The sequence below is a fragment of the Canis lupus genome, chromosome 16, assembly GCF_011100685.1.
Source record: "Canis lupus familiaris isolate Mischka breed German Shepherd chromosome 16, alternate assembly UU_Cfam_GSD_1.0, whole genome shotgun sequence".
Taxonomy (NCBI): domain Eukaryota; kingdom Metazoa; phylum Chordata; class Mammalia; order Carnivora; family Canidae; genus Canis; species Canis lupus.
The window spans coordinates 30,853,568-30,878,280 of record NC_049237.1 but is presented as its reverse complement, the minus strand read 5'-3'; positions in this window follow the sequence as shown (position 1 = coordinate 30,878,280).

Below are 24,713 nucleotides of genomic sequence, written 5' to 3'. Positions count from 1 at the left end.
ACAGCTACTTTCAAGTCTTTTTTCTTAAATATAGCATCTAGTCACTTTTCCAGGAAGTATATGTTGTGTGATTTTTGTTTGTTGTTTGTCTGTTTTTCTGGCATATGGATCATACTTTCCTGTTTCTGTGCATATTCTCTCTCTCTCTCTCTCTCTCTCTCTCTCAACTGGACATTTTAGATAAGATATTGTAGCTACTCTGAGTACTGCTCCCCCTTCTGAGGCTTGTTATTGTTACTTGCTTGTTCATATCTCTAGTACTAGTTACTTTAGTTACATATATCTCTCTTTTAATGTTAAACTTCTGATACTGTTCCTCAAGGAGGCATAGCTTTGGATATGTCCCAGAGCTTCCAGATAGAAGCATATCCTGGACAATCCTTGTTTTTAGCCTTTTGAGAGCCTAAGCTAAAAACCCAGACAAGGCTGCTGTGGACTGTGGGCCGCCAGGGGTCGGTGAAGGATCTCAAGACGGCTGGGCGAAAACTTGCTCTAAAAACCATTGACTGGGTAGCTTTTGGGGAGATCATACCCTGAAACCAGAAGGCCATTGCTAACTCCCGGAAATCCTGGAATGAGATGCTTACCTCCAGGTTGGCTACTCTTACTGAGAAACCACCTGTTATCGACTGGGCTTACTACAAGGCCAATGTGGCAAAGGCTGGCTTGGTAGATGACTCTGAGAAGAAGTTTAACGCCCTGAAGATTCCTGTGCCAGAGGATAAATACACTGTCCAGGTGGATGCTGAGGAAAAAGAAGATGTGAAAAGCTGTGCTGAGTTTTTGTCCCTCTCAAAGGCCAGGATTGAAGAATATGAAAAAGAGCTGGAGAAGATGAAGAACATAATTCCATTTGATCAGATGACCATTGAGGACCTGAATGAAGTCTTCCCAGAAACCAAATTAGATAAGAAGTATCCATATTGGCCTCACAAGCCAATTGAAAATTTATAAACTTGAGTTGAGGAGAAAGCCTCGGCCCTCATATTATAAACTTTGGACATTAAAAATAATCATATGGTAAAAAAAAAAATGGCCAAGCCCACTTAGACTTCTCACTTACTCACCTGAGAGTTAAAAAATGAGTTTTGTTTAAGCCACCATATTTGTGATTATTATGTGTTAATAGAAAATTGATAGGGTTAACCAGTCTCCAGTATTATCCTATTCTAATTTATTCTCTGAGGAATCTTTCTAAAAGGGAAATCATATGGTCATTCTTCCTTGCTTCCCAGCAACTTTAGAAGAAAATTTGAATTTAGCATAACATCCAAGGCCTCACCAAATACATCACCTTGCTCAAATCGAATGGTGAATTTGCACCCTTTTACTAAGCTAGGCTGCCATCCATCTCCATGTGATGGTACAAAACACTCTGGTCCCTGCATGAATTTAAAATGAAATGTGAACTCTTTACTTTCATCAGTTAGCATCTACAGTCTGCTCTTCCCCTCTACTTCCTGAGTTTATCTAGTATCATTTTCCTCTTACTTATTACACTCCAGATGCACATGTTTTCTTCATGTAGCCTTTGGATTTCCTCTTCCATTGATTGAAATGCTTTTTCCAGGTCATTGCGTGGCTGGATAATTCCTTATCATTCAGATATTACCTTAAATGGCACATCTTCAGAGATGCCCTCCATGAATACTTCATCTAAAAGAGCCCTGAGGTCACTCTCACATCATCCCATTTTACTTTAATCATACCACATAACTACTGATATATTTTCTTGATTATTTTATTTGCTTCTTTCCACTCCCCCACCAACATATAAACACACACACACACACACACACACACACACACACATGCTAAAATACTGGCTCTATTAAAATAAATACCTAGATCATCTTGTTTAACTACATCCTTACTTTCTAGAAAAAATCACATAGTAGGCACTCAATGGTTGAATGAAATTAACTGTGATTGTCATCACTGTGGGTACAAGGTCTCTAAGAATGGTTTCACAGTGCCCAACCTGCTCAACCATACAGAGGAGGCATCCACTGAGGGGTAAAGCACAAAAAAAAAAACAGCCCTGTTTTACGACTATGATTTAATCTTCATAAGAGAGTTATAGAGCTATTGGAGTCAGTAAGATGTTTTTACCTGAACCAATTTCTCCCAGTGCTCAAGATTATATGATGTATTGCCTTAGCAAAAGCCTTGATCACTCTCATATTAGAACTGTGGCAAGTATTTTATCTGCAGAAAGTCAGGGTGGGGGATAGTAGCTGATTTATTCAGTAGGATAATATAATTACACTAATTATTGTCTTATAATAAATTAGCAGTAATCAAATTCTGTAATGAAGATGGTCAGTACTTTTGGCCTGGGAACCAGAAAGCTGAAATTCATTGAGTAATCTATAAAATAGATATATTAAGGAGTATATTTTTCTAAAAGCCTACCTGACTAATGTTGGCATAGGGTTCTTTATTAAAGCCAATATGAATCATTCGACTCATGCAAGGTGAACTCTAAAACAAACTGTAAAACAAGTTACATTTTAATAGTCATAGATACCAAGTACCAAGAAAATTGGTATTTGAAATAAGAGTCAGTGTATTTGAAAGAAGATATTTAGTGGCTTAGGAGTTTGAGATTCATTGGCATAGGAGTGAAAGGTTTTCTATGGGAAATACTTTGGTGACACATGTCAGCAAAAATGGAATGAACCTCAATCACTGAGTGACATTTTCTAAAGGAAGTCATCTCTAGATCTGGTATTAAACAATCATCGCTGCCTGCACAGTTTCATGCAAGTTGATTAAAACTCACAAGCCTTAATTTTGACTTTTGTAGCACAGAGACAAAATAATAATAATAGCAATGGCCTTCCCGTCTCACACAATGGTTTGGGGCTCAAAAAACTAGAAGATCTAATATTGTAAGTTTCAATACATTATTAAAAGTAAGTGTTGCATTTTACGCAGTGATGCTATGCAGATTTGCTAGGGATTGAGTACCCAAACTCAGAGTAATACTTAAATTTTGTTTTCACAGCATCAATGGTGGTGAAAATCCAATAAAAATTAAATAGAATATAAGATATATTAATATTACATATGTACCTACTGGTTTTCTCCTTTATAACCCAGGGACACTGAGGCACTGGGATCAGAAGCCAGTGTAAATTTCTATAGCTAGGTTAACATAGCAGATCACAAGGTTGCAAACCTTCATCCCCCCATGTTCAAACTTCAGAAGTACAGTATAACTAAAGAATTTCTCCTTGCTCCTGAATGGGTCTCTTGCCATAAGGTTATATCTGTCGTATGGCCTTGTGCTTTTCATCTCTGCATTCCCTCTCCATGTGGCATTTCTGTTACTGCTTCTAAGTCCCTAAAGGCCTAAGCAACAGCAGTCACAGCTGGCAGGAGTGATTTCTATAAAGCATTACAGGGTGAAAGGTGCTTCATCCACCTACAATGCTATCATTAGCAGCCATCTCAGCAAAATCAGAGTTGAGCCTCCTTCTAGTGTGTCACCAGCTGCAAACTGCTGATATTTTTTTGATATGGATTTCTTGATTGTTAAACTAGAATAAAATGTATATTGCTTTGATAAAAAATGCATGTGGAAAAGCTTCTTATTTGAAGGATTAAAAGTAAAATCTGGTTTTGTTCTAATTTCCTTCTGTTCTATTTGAACAGCAGGAGTACAGACTTACTTTTACTATCCTTCTGCTCAGAGCAATGGGATTTTGATATTAAACAAAAGAAGGGATTTACTTCAAATATCCAGGCATAGGCCAAGGAATCAGAGCTATGAGTCAGTGATGTGAATATTGGACTTTGTTACATGCAGCTCTACAAGTTTTTTCCTTAATTGACTCAGTGACTGCACAAAAGTTCATTTACCGTAATCAATATTACTTTACATTGTGCCTCAATCAAAAACTACTTTCCATGGTCAATAGCAATTAGACAGATGGAGAGAAATGGCAGTATCAATGGTGATGAAACTCAAGATTTATACCTGCCACTCTTCTTTAAAATATATATATATATATATATATATATATATATATATATATATACCTGCCACTCTTCTTTAAAAATATATATATATATATATATATATATATATATATATATATATATCAGGGAAACAGCTAATTGCTTATATTGAATCTGCTACCTTGCCAGAAGGACTTAGAATGGGCATTGGAAAGAATCCAAAATCCCACAGGTCAGGAAGCTGAGATGAAAAATATCTCTAAAACTTTATCTCTGATGTTGTCTTAAGTTAACCAAGATCTAATAAACAACAGGTAAAACACTGAAGCAGAAGAGCCAGGAAAGACAGAAGTAGAATATAAATTGGTATCTTGTAGATATTTCCAAATAAATAAAATAAATTCACTGGAAAAGGAATTTATAGGGAGTTGGATCTGGTTTTCATAAAGAACGATGGTTGGTGATTATTAGAAAGATAATGGAGATAAAAGAAATCATAGCAAGAAGCACACTAAACAGAAGTGATGAGAAATGAGTGAGCACCTATAAAGAATTTGATGGTTTGTCTGAACAAACATAGGGAAGTATTTACCTTCTGCTGTCATATGCCAACCTGACTATACTTATGCACATAACACCTCAAACATCTGCTGCTTTGCAATAGGTTTCCTGATTTTTCTCTTTGGTCCTTTTTAAAAAATCTCTATTGGATGGTTTAAACCAATAGTTTCAGGACAAGATGGTAGTGACACAGAAAGTTTACTAAGTGTTGTTAGAATCAAAATGGGACAAGTTAAGTCAAACTAGGAATAGGACTGGCATTGGAAGTCAGGGAAGCAGTAGTAATGGCACCTTTGAGCTGCAGCAGAAGGAGATGGAGACTGAGAACCAGGCCTCACCAGCACAATAAAAGTAGCCAAGTTTGATCAAAGAAAATAAGAAAACAAAACTAAGAGATCAATTCTAAGCTACAAACATGTTGGTTAATAATGTAACAATGTCTTGGATCTGGTAATCTAGATGAAGTTTACAGGATAGCATCCTTATAACCCAAGTCACTGCAAAGCATCTAGCCTTGGGGAGTATAAAATATAAAAAAAGACATACTTAACCATCACAGCTTCCCAATTTTTCTAGAGATTTCTTTCCATAAAAATAGTAGTTCCTCCAGAAAAGAAAGGGAGGCAGGGAGAGAGGAAGAGAGGAAGGATAAAAAAAAAGAATCTGGAAATGCTCTCCTTTTTCAAGAAGTTTTGGAGCTGTCTGCAAATGCTTACAAATACTCATGAATATAATCTCCCTTCATATTGCTCAAGTGACCCTCAACTTTCTTTGACCATCTGTCTTCTAGCTTCTGATCTTGTCAGCCATCTCCATGAGAAGAATCTTTTGAAAATGCGATGAAGGGCCACCTGGGTGACTCAGTCAGTAAAGCATACAACTCTTGATTTTGGCTCAGACCATGATCCCAGGGACCTGGTATCGAGCCTTGCAACTGGCTCCACATTCAGTGTGTAGTCTGCTTGAGATTCTGTCTCTCTTTCTCCTTCTGCCCTTCACCCTGCACTCACTCTCCCTCTCTTTCTCTCCCTAGAATAAATAAATAAAATGTTTTTAAAAATAAAGAAAATGCAATGAGTTGGGTAATCTCATTCTACTACCTCAACCCTTTTAATAACTTCCCATTTTTCTCTGAATACATTTAAAACTTCTAATGGCCTGGGAGGACCTGCAAGATATGCTCCCCTCACCTCTATAGCTTTATCTCCTGCTCCTCCCTTGAGCTTTCAGTTCCTAATACAATAAGCACTTTATCCAAGGGCTTAACATCTCTACTCCCTTCTGTTGAATATTTTCCCCAGTGCCTGTGAGACTAATTTTTCTTACCAGATGATTTGCTGGTGTTTGTCCTGGAGAGGGATAGAATTAGCCAGAAGCCCTGATAATCTCCCACCATACTTCTTTTATTGTATGCAAATAGCCATTTGTGGGTGTTCGATCTTAATCCTTAGTGGTAATAATTCACCAATGAGCATCTGATGGGAGTTTAGGAAACCCTGAAAAGAAGAAAAGAGGGAGACAGATGGAAAAGCAACTCGTATGTGTATAGTTATAAGAACAAAAAATTATCAGGGATTCAGGTAGGAATAATAAACTAAAAAGAGACTATTGTCTACAATAGGAAAAACCTAAGGAAGCCATGAATATGAAATCACAAAAGTAAAGTTCCAATGGGTTTAAAAAGTCAAAGAGAAATTGCTGAACAGGATTTAAATAGCCACAGAGAGCCAGTGAACAGAAGCAGAGGAGAAAGCCCAGTGCTGCTTATATTTTGAATTGATTTTTATGACATAAGAATAGGAAAATGAGCCAGAGTCTTTTAAATCTTTTTAAAAAATTATGATTCTTAAAAACTTGACTAGTGAGGAGATTACCATTCAAGTCAAGCTCTCATTGGTCCAAAACTGAACTGCATTAACGTTCTTCTTATATTCCAAGGGGGCAAAACAGATACTAGCACTTCAATGTGCTATTTATTCTCTGCAGCACTGTGCCTTTCATCAATGATCGTTTATCAAAAACAATGCTTTATGTACAATGCACACACATCTTGTTGAAAACAAAACAATGCTTTTACTGTTCTAGCTTCATTCAGGCATCTAGTACAAGTTTGCTGTTGTCTTAAGCTTTATTATGTCCCTACCTTCTCACTTAACAATAACACAAAGATCCAATTTATAACCACCCGGATAGTCAGGGGCATTTGTCTCTCACAAGGATATACACAAGTGTGGGAGGCACAAGTGGTTTTGTGGCGCTTGTCACAGTCCATTGGAAGTTGAAGATGAATCAACGACAAAGAGGACATTTTAAATTATTTTGATTTCAATTTACTGCTACACCCACAAGTTTCTGTAAGTAATAGGGAAAATAAATAATCATTCTGTAACGGGAAAACCACCCATCCTTTACACCAACCAAAAGGGCTGTGATAATTAATGGGGACCTTCTGTGAGGCTACATTGTGAATTTAAAACCATCACAAACAGCACTAATACTCTGAATTCAAAACTGAACTCAGGTGATTTTCTTATTTGGCTTTATTTGGCTTTATTTTTCTACTGAGCCATGAACCAAACAAAAGTTTTGGTATTTTGTTTCTTTTCTAATGTCTTAGTGAAACAAGATAAATGGAACAGAATTTATATAGTTCCTAAAATGATTCACTTAGAGCAGAACTAGAATAAAAAAAATTCATAGACTATAATAACATTTTCATTCCAGTATTTTCAATTATGCTATATAATCAGGATTTCTTTGTAAATACTGGACCCTTGAGCAAGACAGGGGTTAAGGCACTTTTGACTCCTCAAAAACTATGGAGAGCCTTCATCAGAAAACTTACCAACAACATAAAGTCAATCAATACCTATTTTGAATGCTGTATGTATTATATACTGTATTCTTATGATAAAGTAAGCTAGAAAAATGTTATTAGAATCAAGAGAAAATACATTTACAGTGCTGTATTTAAAAAGAAACAAACAAAAAAAACTATCTGTAAGTGGACTTATGCAGTTCAAACCCACTTGTTCCAGGATCAACTGTATGCACATATAGGTGTGGGTGTGTGTGTGTGTGTGTGTGTGTGTGTATACATACCGTGTGGGTATTAGCTATTTGAAGATTGATTTGGGAAGTATAAATGAGTAACCATATTTTTCTCTTTTTACAACTCTGTAGTAAATGAAATAACATGTAAGTAATTTATTAAAGAGCTTAGTACATTAGAGATCCTTGATTCATGCTAGTTCTTTTCCCCTTCTGGATACTAGTTAAGAAAGGAGTGAAATAAAGTTCAGTTGTACTAATTATGTGTTCACCAAAATATGTAAATACCTGCTGTATACTAGAAACCTCTAAATAAAGCATTTTATTTGCTCTTTACAAATGAGCATTGTAATTCCCAGTTTAAAGAAAAAGAAAAGTTAGTAAATGCTAACTCAGCTAAATGCATAGAGCTAAAAAAGGGTGAAGGTGGCAGGGATGAAAATTTGTACCTGGGGATTTTGACTCCTCTTACAGGTTGAATTTTTCCTCCCAAAACAATATGTTGAAGTCTTAACCCCTACGACCTCAGAATGTCTTATTTAGAAAAGGGTGGTTGACAAGATCATATGAGAGCAGCATGAGCCCTTAATCCAGAGTGCCTGGTGTCCTTGTAAGAAGAGAAGTGAGACACAAAGGACAAAGTGTCTATGTGATGATGGAGCAGAGATTGGAGGGACACATCTACAAGCAAGGAACACCAAAGACTTGCAGCAAACACCAAAAGAAGTGAAGACAGATTCACCCTCTACTGTTTTCAGAGGGAGTATGGCTCTGCTAGCACCCTGATTTCAGACTTCTGGATCCAGAATTGTGTGGTTTACCAAAGGACATGGCATTTAATCTAGAAGTTTAAGAAAGAACAGATGTGTGCCAGGCCAAGTGATTTTTAAGGTCAGATTACAATTTCATTTCTGTTGATGGAGATGGAGTTGGTACTGATGGGGATGTCTGGGTAACAGTCACCTTAAATTATGCTAAATTTATTTTAAGGATTCACACGGGAATAAGTGACAAAAGATCTCAGCCACATGGCCAAGACCCAAGAGAAGCCAGGGAAAGCCATAGATTCAGACTGAGAAGGAGCAGAAGCCACAGTAGAGCTAAGGCTCTGGAGTTTGGACCAGGAAGGTCATTTAGAATCCAAAGTTGCTCTAGGAATCTCAACCGCAGAAGTTCTGAGTTTATACTCAAGCTCTTTACCCTTAAATCAAATCTGCCTCTGTGTCCACTTAATTTTATCTTGACAATTTGAGGGCTTCTCCCTATATTTTCTAGCACGAACTCCAAGAAAGGAATCACATTGGCTTACCAAATAATCCTTATTTACATTTGGGCAATATTTTTCCTACCATGCCATCCATGTCAGAGGCCGCTGGTCATCCTATTCCATTTTAAATGGCATTTCTCAGCAAAAGATAATAGGTGGGCTGGTCCTAGGAGAGGCTATTCAGATGCTGGGCTTTCCAAAGGAAATTTACAATACAGTTGTCAAGGTCTTCTATGTCTATCGAAATAATTCTAATTTTATTCTTTGGATTTCAATCAAAAGATACTTGTGCACAGAGAAGTGTCATAATTAGCTTTACTGGGCAGCCCCGGTGGCCCAGCGGTTTGGCACTGCCTTCAGCCTGGGGTGTGATCCTGGAGACCCGGGATCAAGTCCCACCTCAGGCTCCCTGCATGGAGCCAGTTTTTCTCCCTCTGCCTGTGTCTCTGCATCTCTCTCTCTCTCTCTCTCTCTCTCTCTCATGAATAAATAAATAAAATCTTTAAAAAAAATAGCTTTACTTTTTATGAAGACAGCTATAGGATCTCTGAGAAGTAAAGATTGAAATGCAAGGAGGTGGGCGGTCAAGACAATAGCAAGGGGTTTTGCAAGAGTTCAAGCTAGTTAAGGGCAGAACCCAGTGTTTCTCTACCATTCACAACTTGGTGATTTCACATAGGTAGTGTCTCAAATATTTCTACATAGATCACTTGAGATATACTTGCTTGAGCTATGCTTTTTATCAGATGCATTTCACAATTCATCAACAGAAATGGGGACGAGGTGACTTAGGCCTTATGATGATATACCATGCCTATATACTGAGAGAGAAAACACAGAAACAGAACAAGCAAAACAAAAACAAAAACAAAAACCCCTTGGCTTTCTTATCCATGATTTTAACAGCTTGAGTTATACAAATGCTTTTTGCTTCATAAAAGCAAAGCCTCAACCAGAACACCTTTCACAAAATGGCTATGTAATAAAGATTAAGATAGAGCAAATCCATTTTGTTTTAGGTAAAAGACAAACCCACATATTATTGTCATCTTCCTTCTGCTTTACTGTTTTTCTTTTAATTAAAATGCAACTTTGTTTGAGTTCCAAAGGTTCTAGTCTCATCACTATCAAGCCACTCTGAAGAGGAGAGAGGTTGGTTTGGCAAGAGTTGGAGTGCCAGGATCCACATATACAATGAACAGAACAGAAAACGAAGTCTAGCATCACCCAGGCTTTTTTTTTTCCTCTTCTTCTTTTTCTTCTTCTCCCTCTTTCTCCTCCTCCTCCTCCTCCTTCTTCCTTAATCTCCTTCTTTTCTGTTTTCTTCTTTTATTACATGTAAAACTGTCATTTAAAATGAACAAATACCAATATTCCTGAGCAACAGGAAAAGCAAAGCAGGTTGTTGGGTTTTTTGTTGTTGTTGTGTTTTTGTTGTTGTTTTGGTGGTGTTTTTTGTTTTGGTTTTGGTTTTGGTTTTGGTTCCACTCTTCATTTCAGTGAGTTTCCTAATAGCACCTTTGACAAGGAACATGCATTTCCACTTGTGATCAAAATTGCTGAAGAATAGGCAGCTCTCCTTTCCTTCATCATCCTTCTCTGTCGCTGCTGCCCCAGGAGATTTGTTTTTAGTCCCAAATAAAATCATCTAAGGCCACCACTAAAAGGGAGATGTTTTATAATGAATAATTATGCCAAGATCATTTCATTAACCCTTCATTGCCCTCAAATCTGATTTAACCTTCGGAAAAAAATGAACATAATTGAAAATATAGGAAATCTATAGCAACAAAAGACAAAGCTGGAAGAGATATGCTTGCATGGCGAATGATGGGAAAATGCACCTTGAGGGACACAACCTGACCTTTTCAAGAAATCAACAGTCATAATTAGGTACTAGAAGCACACTGAGTTTCCAGAGACCAGAGGAGGAAGAGACAAGGACAGCATATTGCAGTCAGATGCATTCAGCTTCTGTTTACACTGAACATTTTGGGCAGTTGCTGCAGCAAGTCAGATAGAAAACCTGGATTCAAATATGCCACAGGGCAAATTCCCTACCACATCACATGTCCTCCTGCCATAGTGGAGATTATAGTAGTTCCTCAATCACAGAAGACTGTGAGGATGAAATGTAACACTGTGTCTTGCAATGCTGTGACCTTGCTCTCAGAAGAGGGTCTAGCATGTAGCAGACTTCTAAACAAATGCTAGCTCCTCAAGGATGGGTACACAAGCCCCTTCCCCTGTACTAAAAGAACTGTTTGCCTTAACATAGAGTACAAAGATTCCAGAAGATATTACTATTTCCTTTTATTAATTTGGTTAGCTGATTTTGATTGGGGGTAAATTTTGGAGTGTTTATTTCCTCAATCTCCATTTTATTGTAATACTACACAAGTAAGGCTGGCTTCTGTTGTCCTCCAAAGTGAGAATATGTTACTATTCATCGCATGTCGGGTCATGGGCAAAGGACAGAGATGATGTTTATTATATCAGATTTTAGAATTCATGAGCCAGGGAAAGATTTAGAAGTTTAGTATATTGGGAAAACTTGTTCATAGCAGTCAGACAGACTCAGTTCTAAGTCTTATTTGCTTCGTAATGTTAACGTACATACTTTCCATCTTCATTTATTAGCTGGAAATTATAATACCTTACACTGGTGGCAATAAGAGGATTAAGTATAGAGTTTTTTAAATTTTTATTTTGAAATAATTTTAGACTCACTAGAGAGTTGTAAAAATAACAGAGTTCCTTCTTCCAGCTCACCCTGTTAACACCTTGTAACCATAGTACAATTAACAACATCAGGAAATCTACATAGATACAATTCAAATTCAGAGATTATTAACTAACATACAACACATTATTCAAATGTAATCCATATTCCCCCTAGTGTCCTTTTCCTGGTGCAGGATTCAATTCAGGATTCAGCAGTACATTTACTATTCAAGTCTATTTAATGTCCTCCTGTTGATGAGAGTTTCTTAGATTGTCTTTGTCTTTCATAACCTTGATTCTTTGGGCTAGTATTAATCCATTAATTTTTAGACTATCCCTCAATTTGAGCTTATTTATTTTCTTCTTATGATTAGATTGAGGTTATGTAGTTTCAGCAAGAAGGTCAAAAACTGATGTTTTGTTCTCAACTTATCATAACAGGAGGTATATGATGGTGGTATGTCTTATTACTGATGATATTAACTTTGCTCATTTGGTTAAGGTAGGGCCCCAGATTTTGCCACTATAAATTTATCCTTTTCCTCTTGTAGTTAATATCCTTATGCTACTATTATTTATTTTGTGTCTCAGTTATCCAAGATTTGGCCTTGCAAGTATGTTATTAGCCTCTGTACTATATGAGCATATTTCCATCTTTTTTGAACTTCATACTTTACTAACACCATAAAGAAGTATACCAGGCTCAATTTGCATTTTTTTCTGTCCCAACTTTGAAATCAGCTATTTCTCCAAGGAGCCCTGATCCTATTTTGCTGGAGAATGGCATTTACAATATTAGTATATGGATGCATTGGCCTCTCAGTAGACAGTACTAGAAAATTATATATATTAATTATATATGTTATACTATAATGTAATTACCAATTTATATATAATTAATATATAAATTATATTAATACATTAATTGCTTCTAGGTCCTCTCAGAAGACAATGCTGGGAAATTATATATATTAATACATTATATGCAATAATATATTAATTTTATAATTATACATTATATAGAAATTATATACACATGTATCTTCTACATTCACATATGTACATTTCTATATCTATCTTTATATCTCAAAAAAAAAACACAAATTCATGATGATTTCTGTTGTCCTTTAAAATAGGAATTCCAACTGCACCACAGAGTTTAGTTTAATATTTCTCCTTATTTGTACAATGGAAAGTGTGGTTCTTGTTAGTTACTTATTTGTTCAGTCCTTGTATATATACAAGATTGCTTCAGAACGGCTAAACCATACTCCTGTGAAAACCAGATTTATGAAACAGAGCAATACTTGGGTATATTTTTATCTTTAGCCTTATAGAATGCATAATTAAAGGCTATTTTCCCAAGTTATTTGAATTAGTTATTTTCTTCTCCCAGTTATTGCAACGTACTTATATCATTTCTTGGTAATACATTGGGTTCATTTGTTTGTATTCCATTTTGCTTTCCTCGGACAATCTGATCAATTACTTTCTTTCTCCTTTCTTTTTTAGGTATGTTTATTTTTTATTTTTTTTTAAGATTTTTATTTATTTATTCATAAGAGACAGAGAGAGATTGAGAGGTGGAGACACAGGCAGAGAGAGAAGTAGGTTCCATGTAGGGAGCCCGATTGGGACTTGATCCCAGGTCTCCAGGATCATGCTATGGACTGAAGGTGGTGCTAAACCGCTGAGCGACGCGGACTGCCCTTTTTTAGGTATGTTTAAAAGATCAGAATTATAACAAGAACTATATTCAGAGAAGTGTGACTCCCTCATCCTTTTGTCCCATTCCCATCCCCCATTCTTTTTACCTCAAACCCATCCTCCACCTTTAGGTAACCAATATTACTAGTTTCTGGTTTATCCTTTCTATATTTATTTTTACACAAATGATCAGATACATATATACCTTTTTTTTTTACATAAAAGTAGTATATTATAAATATTCATATATTTAGTCTATTCAAAACATTCCTTTAAAGCACTTTGCAGAGATTTTTCTAATTCTTTTTGATAGCTGCATAATTTTCTATTGGGTGATTTACCATAGTTTATTCAATTCCTCTCATATGCCTGGGCATTTGGGATTTTCTAATATTTTACATTCATAAAGAATAACTTTGTACATATGTCTTTTTGTATTGTTGGACATATTACAATATTTTTAAAGTTTCTAGTACATAGTAAAAATTAGTCGCCAAAAGTTCCAAGCATGTAGAGGGCCTAAATTGTCACCTGATCTACATTCTAAGAGAAGGTTATTACTGACTATGCATGTCAGGTGTATAAAGGGAAAACAGGGAAATATCTCACATTGAGAAAGATTAAAAATCAAGAGACAATTCAAAGTACTAAATCTATTCAGGAGAATGAAATGGCTAACCATGACTAAACTGCAGCACCAGTTGAATCTGGGTATTGGGGGGGAGGAAAAGCAGAGTCAAAGAAGTCCCAGGCCACCATGAGTGGAATATTTTGCATGGAATGGAGAACAAATTTTTGGGAAGAGTTGTCACAAGAGAAGTAAATGACTCTCATTGCAGAAGGCTTAGCAAGTGTGCCTTTTTTTTTTTTTTTTTTTTTGAGGAAAAAAAATCTCCAAACTATTATTGATGGAAATACAATAGATGGAAGCTACAGGCAATAAAATAACTTGTTCTCTGTCTGACATTTCTTGTAAATGCGTCTAGACCTTCCTAACCCGCATCCCTCTATTTGAGAATTCTCCCCTAAGACAATTCTCCAATTTTTATAACTTTGAATTGGTGCATATTAAAAAAATAATTTCTGGCTGTGTAGCTGTTCCTTTTAACTTTATCCTGATTTGCCCTAAGTCAAAAAGATATTAAGAGTCCATTAATGTAACAAAGGGAAACAGAAAATTGTTGAAATTATCATTATGGTATCTCTAAGCATTCCTCTCAGTAGGGGAAAGAGGTATTTGAGGTCCTAAATAAATATATTCATCCTCCTTGTCCAAATGTTAAAATAATTGAATGAAAGACATAGACGTAAGAGAGAACAAAACAGCAGCTTCAAGGCTAGAAAACAAAACAAAAACAAAAAGCAAACAAAAAAATCCAATTTGGAGAATGTGATTTAATATCTGTGGTACAATGGTTTTGTTAATATTTTATTCCCATCACAAGAGGGGGATAAAAATAAACAACCAAAGACTTTAGAGGTCTGTCTAACAGAAAATAGAAGCTTCCTGCTGACAGGTTCAGTCTAAAAGTGGAAAGCAGGAAGCTGGAACTTTATACTCAGGGACATTTTCCAAATGGAAAATGGAACTGGGTATACTCAGGGGCATTTTCCAATTTTATCAATCAGATACGTTACTTCTGTCCCTATGTGCAGACTGATTAAAGATGAGGGCAGAAGATAGGCCCCATTGTATGCATCAACTAATAGTGGTAAAGGTGGTTTTCTAATGGTGCAAACTCATCTACACCCTTGTGAAAATAACTCCTAATATACACGCTTTCAAAAGTGAGATATTGGGCCTACTACTATACACCAGCGCATTTTTCAAAAGCACTGTTGTTGCCTTCTGATGTGGCCCTGTGTTTAGAGCTCTAAGGTTTATTATGTGCATTTTGGTGGATCAGGACCAACTGGGTCCTGATCTCAGAAGAGTGCTTAGTGGCAAAGCTCTTAGCAAGGAGCCTGAGGCTCCTAATCCATGATAATTAAACACTCCAGACTCCTACTGCTTCTGCCTGTCATTTGTTTTGTTTTGTTTTTTGAATTTTTTTTGTTTTTTTTTTATCTGATGCTGCTTTTACATCTTGAATTAATTATTATTCCAAAGCTCCTTGATTTGTTTGTCTCATACAGGGAGAGACAGGTACGAGAGTTAATTAAATATCCTCTTGTCAGACAGCTGATGAAATCTTCAATACCACTGGTTCTGGTGTGTGTGTGTGTGTGTGTGTGTGTGTGTGTGTGTGTTTACGTTCTTAACTTCCTCTTCTGCTCGGTGACTGAAAGGCAGTATTGGGCTCCTTACTTATTTTAATGTACAGGTGGACTTTGCTTTGGGAAAGATCCGGCCATAGTAGCACAGAAGCAAGGTAGCAGTAGGGGTCTAACTGGGTGATTCATCTGACAGTGCTCATAACTAATTAGAACTGTGTCATTGCCAAAACCTCTTTCCTTGGCTCTGCACAAAGCTGTACCTCTGGATCTTTTTCATTGTGTCCTTTGTGGTTATAGGGATGACACAGCCCATTGCCTACAAGGATATAGGAGGCTATTGGAGAGAATTGTGTTGCTACAAGAAGAACAAGATTATTACAAGAGCAGATATCTGGGTGAGGGACAGAGAGTGAGTGATTGGGATACTGGTGGTACTGCAACGCCACGTGGGAGGAGACAGCACGTTTTTTTTAACTTTATGTGCAGCAAAGAATAATTTCTGGGCTTCTTAATATCTATAGTCACAGATATTATTTCCTCATTCTAGTTAGTTTATTTACTTATAAAATAGTATATATGTTATCATTGGGGCGAGGATAGATGAGAGGAAAAAATATCAGATATAAGGTTCTTTGAAATAATACCTAATGTTATTTAAGAGACGATCTCTTGTCCTTGGAAAATTAAATCCTGGTTTATTACAATAGCCAGAAGACATACATAAGCCATGTGCTCTTATTCCTTTTACTGAAGGACATAATTTCTCAAAATAAGTTATTTATTTCCTGTTGCACAATCTCCAAGAAAAGGTGTCTTGTACTTCTTCATTTGAATAATGAGGACAATGTTTTTCCACATGATGAAAGAAATAATAAAATCCTCCAGAAATAACAAAATCCCTGGCTACTTTGTTTGGTATCCCCTCCTTCAGTCATACAGTGGCATTTTGGAATTTGTCATCTACGTGTCTTGAAAAATACTTGCCTATGCTTTACACTGAGGGGCATAGTCCTCTAAAATCACCCCAGATCTCAGACCCTTCATCAATTAGCCACAAGATCACCTCTGTCACAAAGTTTTCCCTACCCATTCTAGCTTCAAGTAATCTTTCTTTGCATTCCAATAATCTATGGCTTGACCTCACCTATAAGACTTTCCACACATTGTCTTTGACAAAGCTATTTTAGTGTGCTCCCTATTTTCTTTGGTACATATATTTCTTAAGAGTAAGAATTCTATTTATTTATTTATTCATTCATTTCTTTATGATAGTCACACAGAGAGAGAGAGAGAGAGAGGCAGAGACACAGGCAGAGGGAGAAGCAGGCTCCATGCACCGGGAGCCCGACGGGGGATTCGATCCCGGGTCTCCAGGATCACGCCCTGGGCCAAAGGCAGGCGCTAAACCGCTGCGCCACCCAGGGATCCCAAGAGTAAGAATTCTATCTTAAGTGCACCATTGTATAAATCAACATCCATGCAACAAGGTCCTGATCTCTTGGGATTTATCTCTAACTGGATGTAAGGTTGAGAAAGATAGAAAAAATTACAAAAGCAAATGAACATATTAGCACCCAGCAATAATTTCTGAAAAGTAAAATAAAACAGTGATATGGTAGAGAGTGACCTGAGGGGGAGGGTGAGAGAAAGCAGGCAGCAGTAGGTTGAAGAGTCAGGGAAAGCCAATCTGATGTTCAAGCTGAGGTCTGAATGAAAAGAAATGACAGAGGATGTCAATATCTGGGACCAAGTGTTTTTAGGGAAAATAAACAGAAAGAGCAAACCCCTTAGAAAGTCATGAGCTGAGAATGCATTCTAACAACAATAAAAGTGTGTGACTAGGCTTCGCTGGAGCATGGGCACCAGGGAGCAGAGCATGCAAGCCCTGTGCGCTGTGAGAAAGAGTATCTTAAGCAGAAGGGTGACACAGCTTGACTTTGATTGTTAAAGATCACTCTGTGTAGAACAGAATTATAAGCCAGCCAGATGGGCAGCAGGAAGACTAGGTATGAGGATAAGGCCCCGTCCAGGTGAGAGTGGATGGGGCCTGGGCTGGAGGAGACAACAACATCTGTCACTAAGCTTTGTTGAAAAAATAAATAGGTGATTAAAACAATACAATGAAGATGATAGCCTTAAAATTTTGTGCCACCTGAGAAAATCACTTTTCTATGTACTTTGCCACCACAAATAGAGTGAAATATTCAAGAAAACACTGACTGGGTCCTAGGATAGCCTTATACTCTCAGTGCCTATGATGTCATGCCTACGATGTCATTACATGGTGTTCAAGTAATGTTTGAGGGTGCTATACTAATGACAAAATCATTCACCACCCCTAAAATGACCACTCAGAAACTGGATGGGGGGAATTACCTGATGACTAAATCCTCACTAGACAATCTGAAATCACACCTGGGTGGGGAGTTTTCTCACACTTGCCCTCCTGCTCAGGAATCCTGACCCTGGTCCATTGATCTTATTTACATTGAGATTTTTGACAATCCCTTCTCTGCCCAAGGTCAGTGACAGGTGGAAATGCTAATAGTTGGTTCTTTCTTGGGTTGGCATTACTCTTTATTCCTAAAAAGAAAGATGCCATGTCAGTAAAATACATTTTATTGCTTTTGCATTATCCAGTAAGAATAAGATGAGCCAAACCACTTAACTGCCTTGAAGCTATGGCATTCAGTGACCCTGACTGCTCCTTTAGCCTGAGCTGAATGTGAACAATGACCTCAAGGTCAAGAATTTCATTGGCCCTTCCTAAATGCCTAACCCTCAGATTCCCCCAGGATCTTGAATATTTGCTTTGCAAATAGAAATGTCAAAAGGTCTGTTTATAAATGAGTATTTTGTGACCCAGCAGAAAAATTTTGGCCAAGAACTTATTTATTTGGGGAATGGTTCTATTCTCTGAATCAGCTGGAGGGATGTGGATAACTGGAGAGGATGGTTCTGGTTTCCTAAAAAGCATTGCCCTCTGCCCTCCGTCTCACCTTGTCAGAAGACATGCTGTGCCCTACTTTGAGCTAGAGGATGAGCAGCCCCGTTTACTCTGCTTTGGGACAACGTGATGAGAATCAGCCATGAGACAGAGATTTTTAAAGATGTTTTATTAATGTGTCCCTTGACTGTTCATTTGCTAAGGGTTTACAAATGCTTTATTAAATATTAATGGTCTTGATACCTAGCTTTAAAAAAAATCCTTAAAGTTGGGAAAGATATGGGCACTGAATAATTCACACCCACTGCCACTTGTACTAGACTAATGCCTTTTAACAGATAAGGCCAGAGTAATCTGGATTAGATTTGTTTATCTCTGGGTCTGTTTCCTTTTCATTCCCCAAAAAATGGAGACTACACCTTGAAGAACAAGGCCTTATCATCTGATTGCTAAAACTGAAACCGGGGAGCCAGGATTTTCATGGTTTCAAGCTAATGTTTCTCCTGACCTTGGGTAACGGTTGGAAAGTCATTTAACAGGTCTCTCTTCTTGACATTTTCAGATTTCTCTGGCTTTATTCTGCTACTCATTTCTCAATGAATTATTGAAGATGAATTTAACCAGCCACCCATTAGTTTGCACTTTTCTCACTCTACATATATCACTTTGGGCCTGGCTTTTTTCCTTGCAGAGATTGAACCATGACTAGTTCTGCATCCTGACTCTCGATAGATGCTCTTCTGATTTCTCACCACTTCACACTTCCATTGTGTTGCTTTTAACCAAATGCAGTTAGAAATCAAAGAGCATTTTGCAATGTGTGTGTGTCTGTGTGCATGTGTGTGTCTAAATGTATGGATTTTTCAAGGTCAGGAAGCACAGTGCATTTTCAGATAGATCAACTTCAAGATAGAAGGCATTTAGAGTGGGAAAGCATTTAGGAGGGGCAGCATATAGGCATATAGTTCATCAAGATGATGCTAGCTGGTCAGCACTCCTTCTCTGAGTTTTGGGATGTGGGCCTAGGGCAACTAACATAGTGATAGAAATTGGTCTAGGCAAGCACAACTCTGGGGAGTCCAAGACAATGTGTTTATTGCAAAAAATCCAATATAAACGAAACGGCATAGCAACAAAAAAGTTGTGAAACCGACATGATTGCATCTTAGTACTTATATATTAGAATATAATAGGAACTCAATCAGTAGACAGGGGTGTGAAGACTTTAGATTCAACACAGTGATGTAGGGAACTGGAGAGGGTCCATATAGTATCTAGTGGATACCATAGACTGAAGAATTTAGATTCAACACAGTGGTGTAAGGAACTGGAGAGGGTCCATATAGTATCTACTGGATACTATAGACTGGTCTGGAATTGTTTCAGTACCAAAGCTATGTTCTTCACTCAGCTCACCTGATCACATTTCTCTCCATTTGGGAGCCTGGCCTGAAACTGAAGTTGATCCTTCTGAGTTGGGCCTTGGATTACCAGTTGTTATTTCCAAAGGACTTTATTGATGCCCTCATTTATCCACATTTATGCCAGCTTTTTTAAAAAAAAGATTTTATTTATTTATTCATAAGAGACACAGAGAGAGAGGCAGAAACACAGGCAGAGGGAGAGGCAGAAACACAGGCAAAGGCAGAAGCAGGCTCCATGCAGGGAGCCCGACTCGGGACTTGATCCTGGTCTCCAGGATCACGCCCTGGGCTGAAGGCGTCACTAACCCGCTGAGCCACCCGGGCTGCCCTATGCCAGCTTTCTGATAAGTCCCTTTCTTCGCTAAACCTTGAAAAGTCTTTTCCAGCATGCCATGTGAACTCACAGACTTGGGCAGTTCACATTGACTACCTTTTGTGAGTAAACTCTAATCCCAAATTTATGATCAATAACATGATGATGTTGGGGCTGAGACTGCTCTTGTGGGATTGGTTCTGGAAGATGGAGTATTTGTTGGCCAAGGTCCCCACAGGAAACTGATGGATGGCACACTTGAATTAGGATAATTAAAGAAGTCTTCCTTAAAGGTACTACTTCCAAGGAGATGGAGGTAGGGGAAATCACAAGGCAGAATTTAGTAATCCAGGGCTTATCTCTGAGAAGCTCAAAGATATAAGGTGAACAAGTAATTCCTGAAACCAAAGAGGAGTGTTGTGGTGGTGTTGCCCTCCTTGAGAGGAATAGTATTCATGTTGAAGAACACAGCCACTTTCCAGTAATTGTAGGAAGGAGGTTAAGAGAAGTATCCATGACCTCACCCTCCTCACTCCTTTGATCTCCAAATGGGATCCCTGTTGGCTGAACCCACTGAAAGCCAGAAGACATGGGAATCCACCCATGTAGTCCCAGCTTCCTTCCCTGCAACTATCATCATGCCAATCCAACAAGAATATAGAAGTTTTGGGGTGCCTAGGTGGCACAGTCAGTTAGGCATTTGACTCTTGGTTTCTGCTCAGATTATAATCTCAGGGTGGTATGATTGAGCCCCCTGTCAGGCTCTGCACTCAGTATGAAGTCTGAGATTCTCTCTCCCTCTCCCTCTGCCCCTCCTGCTTGTACTCACTTTCACTTTCTAAAATAAATAAACAAATCTAAAAAAAAAAAAACAAAAAACACCAATATAGAAGTGTGGAGAGTGGATCTGGAGAGGTAAACAAAGGGAGCCAACAAAAACCCAAACCCGTAGTTGGATTCATCAATTGATTGATCATGGATAGGAATGAGGAAAATTAAAAGATAAGAGAGAAAAAGCAAAGACTAGTATCCGTGTTCATTTACTCTGCATAGACCATAAAAAGCACAGTCAACACAACAAATGAAAACTAGAATCAGTATCTGTGATGTTTTGAATCAGGTGTGATCAAACTGTTACCCATGAGCCAAATCCAAACCATGCCTATTTTTTTGTAAATAGTTTTATTGGATCACAGACAGCCATGCCTATTTGTTTAGATGTTGTTCGTGGCTACTTTCATGTTACATCTTCAGATGAGTGGTTGCAACAGAGATCATATGGCCAATAAAGGCAAACATATAAAATCTCTTGACTTTCTGGAAAAAGTTTGTCGACCTCTGCTCTAAGTTGTTCTGTAAAAGGAGAATATGTAAAGTGTCCTGTATGGTATTAGCACCAATGGTACTAAAAACGTAGTAAGTGGTGATTTTCTATCCCTTATTCTCTCTATGTCTCTCTAATATATACTTCTGTGACCTATATACAACATTTGCTTTGTTTTCAAATAAATACATTGCAATGGGTCAATCATGTTTGATTCCACCATAGTTCGCTACTTTCCCTATCTGGACATATTTTAAGTAGTAAGTAGGTTAAAAAACGTTATGTTAACATAGTATGGCATCTTTCAGAAGGCTATAATTATAACAATGAAAATAATAATAATAAAGAAATACCTACAAAGTTTCCTATGTACCAGGCTCTATTCTAAATGCTTTAACATAGAACAAATTGTTCAAACTTTAAATAACATAACTTTATGAGTTGGTACTTTTTAATATCATCATTATCTTTTTATATATAATAAATATATATAGTAATAATTAATATTAATTACAATTATTATCATTATAATAGCTGACATGCAACACAGTTAGAATTCAAACCCAGGTAGACTCCAAAGTTTGTGTTCACATCCCCTACACAAAGCTACATTAGCTTTTGAAGTTTATGATAATCCAGAAGCATCATGAAACAGTATGTTCTGATAATAGACATATTTCAGCTAATTGAAAAGTAGAAGATATCAAATGAATATTACATTTTAAAATATCTTTACAATGGAATTAATACCAAAACTATATGAATTATCTAAATTAATGACTGAAAAGGTATATCTAGAGTTTATATCTTTGAATTATAAAAATCAGCTACTAACTTGGCAAAAGAGTGCAGTCTTGGCTAAAGAAAATATCTAGGAAGGAAAAATAGAGCCTAAAAACAGAGAACATGCTGAATATTTTTTTAATCACAAAACCTTAATAAAAACACATGGTGGGGTAGACAGGAGTATATACAGACAAACAAATAAACCAGTGATTAGTTATATGAAGAGGGAGGGAGAATCCTTCCTGGAAATTCCACGTGTATCCCAAATCAATGCAATGGTCTGTTCATGACATGGTTTGTGCAATATTCTTCTTAGGTCTCTACTTCTCATATTATTTAGGCTGAAACAAATGATGTACATGCATCATTTTCCCTGAAGCCCTCTCAAAAATGTCTATTGCAAAGCAGTTGCCAAAGTTTTCTTTCCAGTATCTGATTTTAATTGGTTCACATCTTGTCATTGAGAAATCACTTTGTTTGGAATTTCAAGACACCTTTTATTCCTGCTCATATGAATATAATTAATGTGTTTTGTGCTGAAACAGCATCATAAAATGTAACTTTTTTTCTTGTTGTCCTGAAATTACCAGCTCAGTGCTGAGAATAAATGATGTACCTTTCAAATGCCTGCACTTGAAAAGGAACTGTTTTCTGGACGAATTGAATCTTTGTTTTACTCGTATGATCTTTATCCTCCATTCTCATCTCATCACTAAATTATAAAACCTTGTTGGAAATGATTCCCTCAGTAGTGTTCCAGGCCCTGTCCCTGACTTCAGAAAACACTTCATCTAAAAAAACCTCAAAGAGATCCATTCATTCTTTCATTCATTCAGTAAATAATTGTTGGGTACGTACCATAGACCAAAGACTCTGTCTGGCCCGGTGACACAAAAATGAAAAGACAGTGCATCTTCTCTTGATGAGCTCACTCTCTGGAAGAATTGAAAAAAAAATACATTATGACGAGTACTTGTGTAGATAGCAGGGGGAACACAGAAGACACCGCAGTTTGTTTTGCCTCAGGGAGTCAAAGGAGCAGCTTTACCAGGGAGGTGACATTTATAGATGTCTAAGAAAGGCTATTCACAACTTCCTCTAGATTTAAAATGCTATCTCTAAAATCAAATGAGAAAATAGTAAAAATCATTTTTAAATTTTAAAAATTAAGAAATATATGTTTAGAAAAAGGTTGGCTAACTGAATGGCTTCTGTAGCTATGGGATTCATCAGAGAATAGAACTCATTATGCAGGTATTCCATGTTACCTGGCAAAATACTCACAACTCTGTTTTGTTTTTTTTAAGTTGCTATTTGAAATCAGTTTTGTCCCAAATCAGCCTTACAGTCTGATGGACTGTACATGGACACTGGAAGATGTGGATTGGATGTCGGCTGTCTATTCTATTCCTCTGCTCAATTGTTTACTCATGGATTCACAGATATACTTTCTTTATTATGAGCATTTTACAAGAAATCCTAGTATCTGGTGAGGCAAGAATCCTTCCCACTTCCTCAAAAGTTTTTGGCTACTCTTGGCCCTTGGCTCTTCCAAATAAATTTTACAATCATATTATCTTGTCCATATCAAGTCCATAAAAGACTTTGGGGGAACTATTTGGAATTGGACTAAATATATAGGTAAACTTGATTAGAGTTTATATTATTACAATATTCTTCTTCATGATAATAATGTATATTTTCATTTATTTAGATCTTTTAAAACATCTCTCAATGCAATTGTATAATTCTCTTCTTTGCTCTACTCTCTTTCCCTCTCCTCTCTTTAGAATTCTAAAAGTAACCTCAATACACCAGATTCTGCAACCACATCTACACACCTGATCTACCATGGTTCAGCTTTCTGCAAATGTCTCAATCAAGTTGAAATTCAGTGCCCTATTGCTCTCCTCTGAAGTCTTCCCTGAAAAATTTTATCCCTCTATGATCACTTTCCAGTTCTTTTTCCCTTCCATGAACATTATTGCTTGACTTCAGTGTGTAATTGTTATAAGGCTTTTTAACTGGCCTGTAGTTGTTTCCTGTAATGAGCTCTATCTCTGCTCAGAAACTATGACTGCTCTCCACTTTACAATTCTTGCACTGGGCTTAGTAAAGGGCGTGACATTAGTTAGGCTGGCATTCAAAATTGTTTACTAAAGGAACAAAAGGCTTCAGCAAATGATTCTTTTATCCAAAATTCTCTTGTGTTTAGAGTCAACGCCACTTCCTGATGGATCATGAGGGAAGAAAGCTCTCCTCCTCACTGTTAGCTTCTCTTCCAGGCTTGTCAACATGGCTTTCTTCATACTAAAGAAAATAATATATCACTTAGTATCAAACTATTTGCTTTTCAAATTGAATATCTCAGAATAATAAATCATAAAAGAAAGGCCATGAATCAAAAATGCCACCTGAACACATCC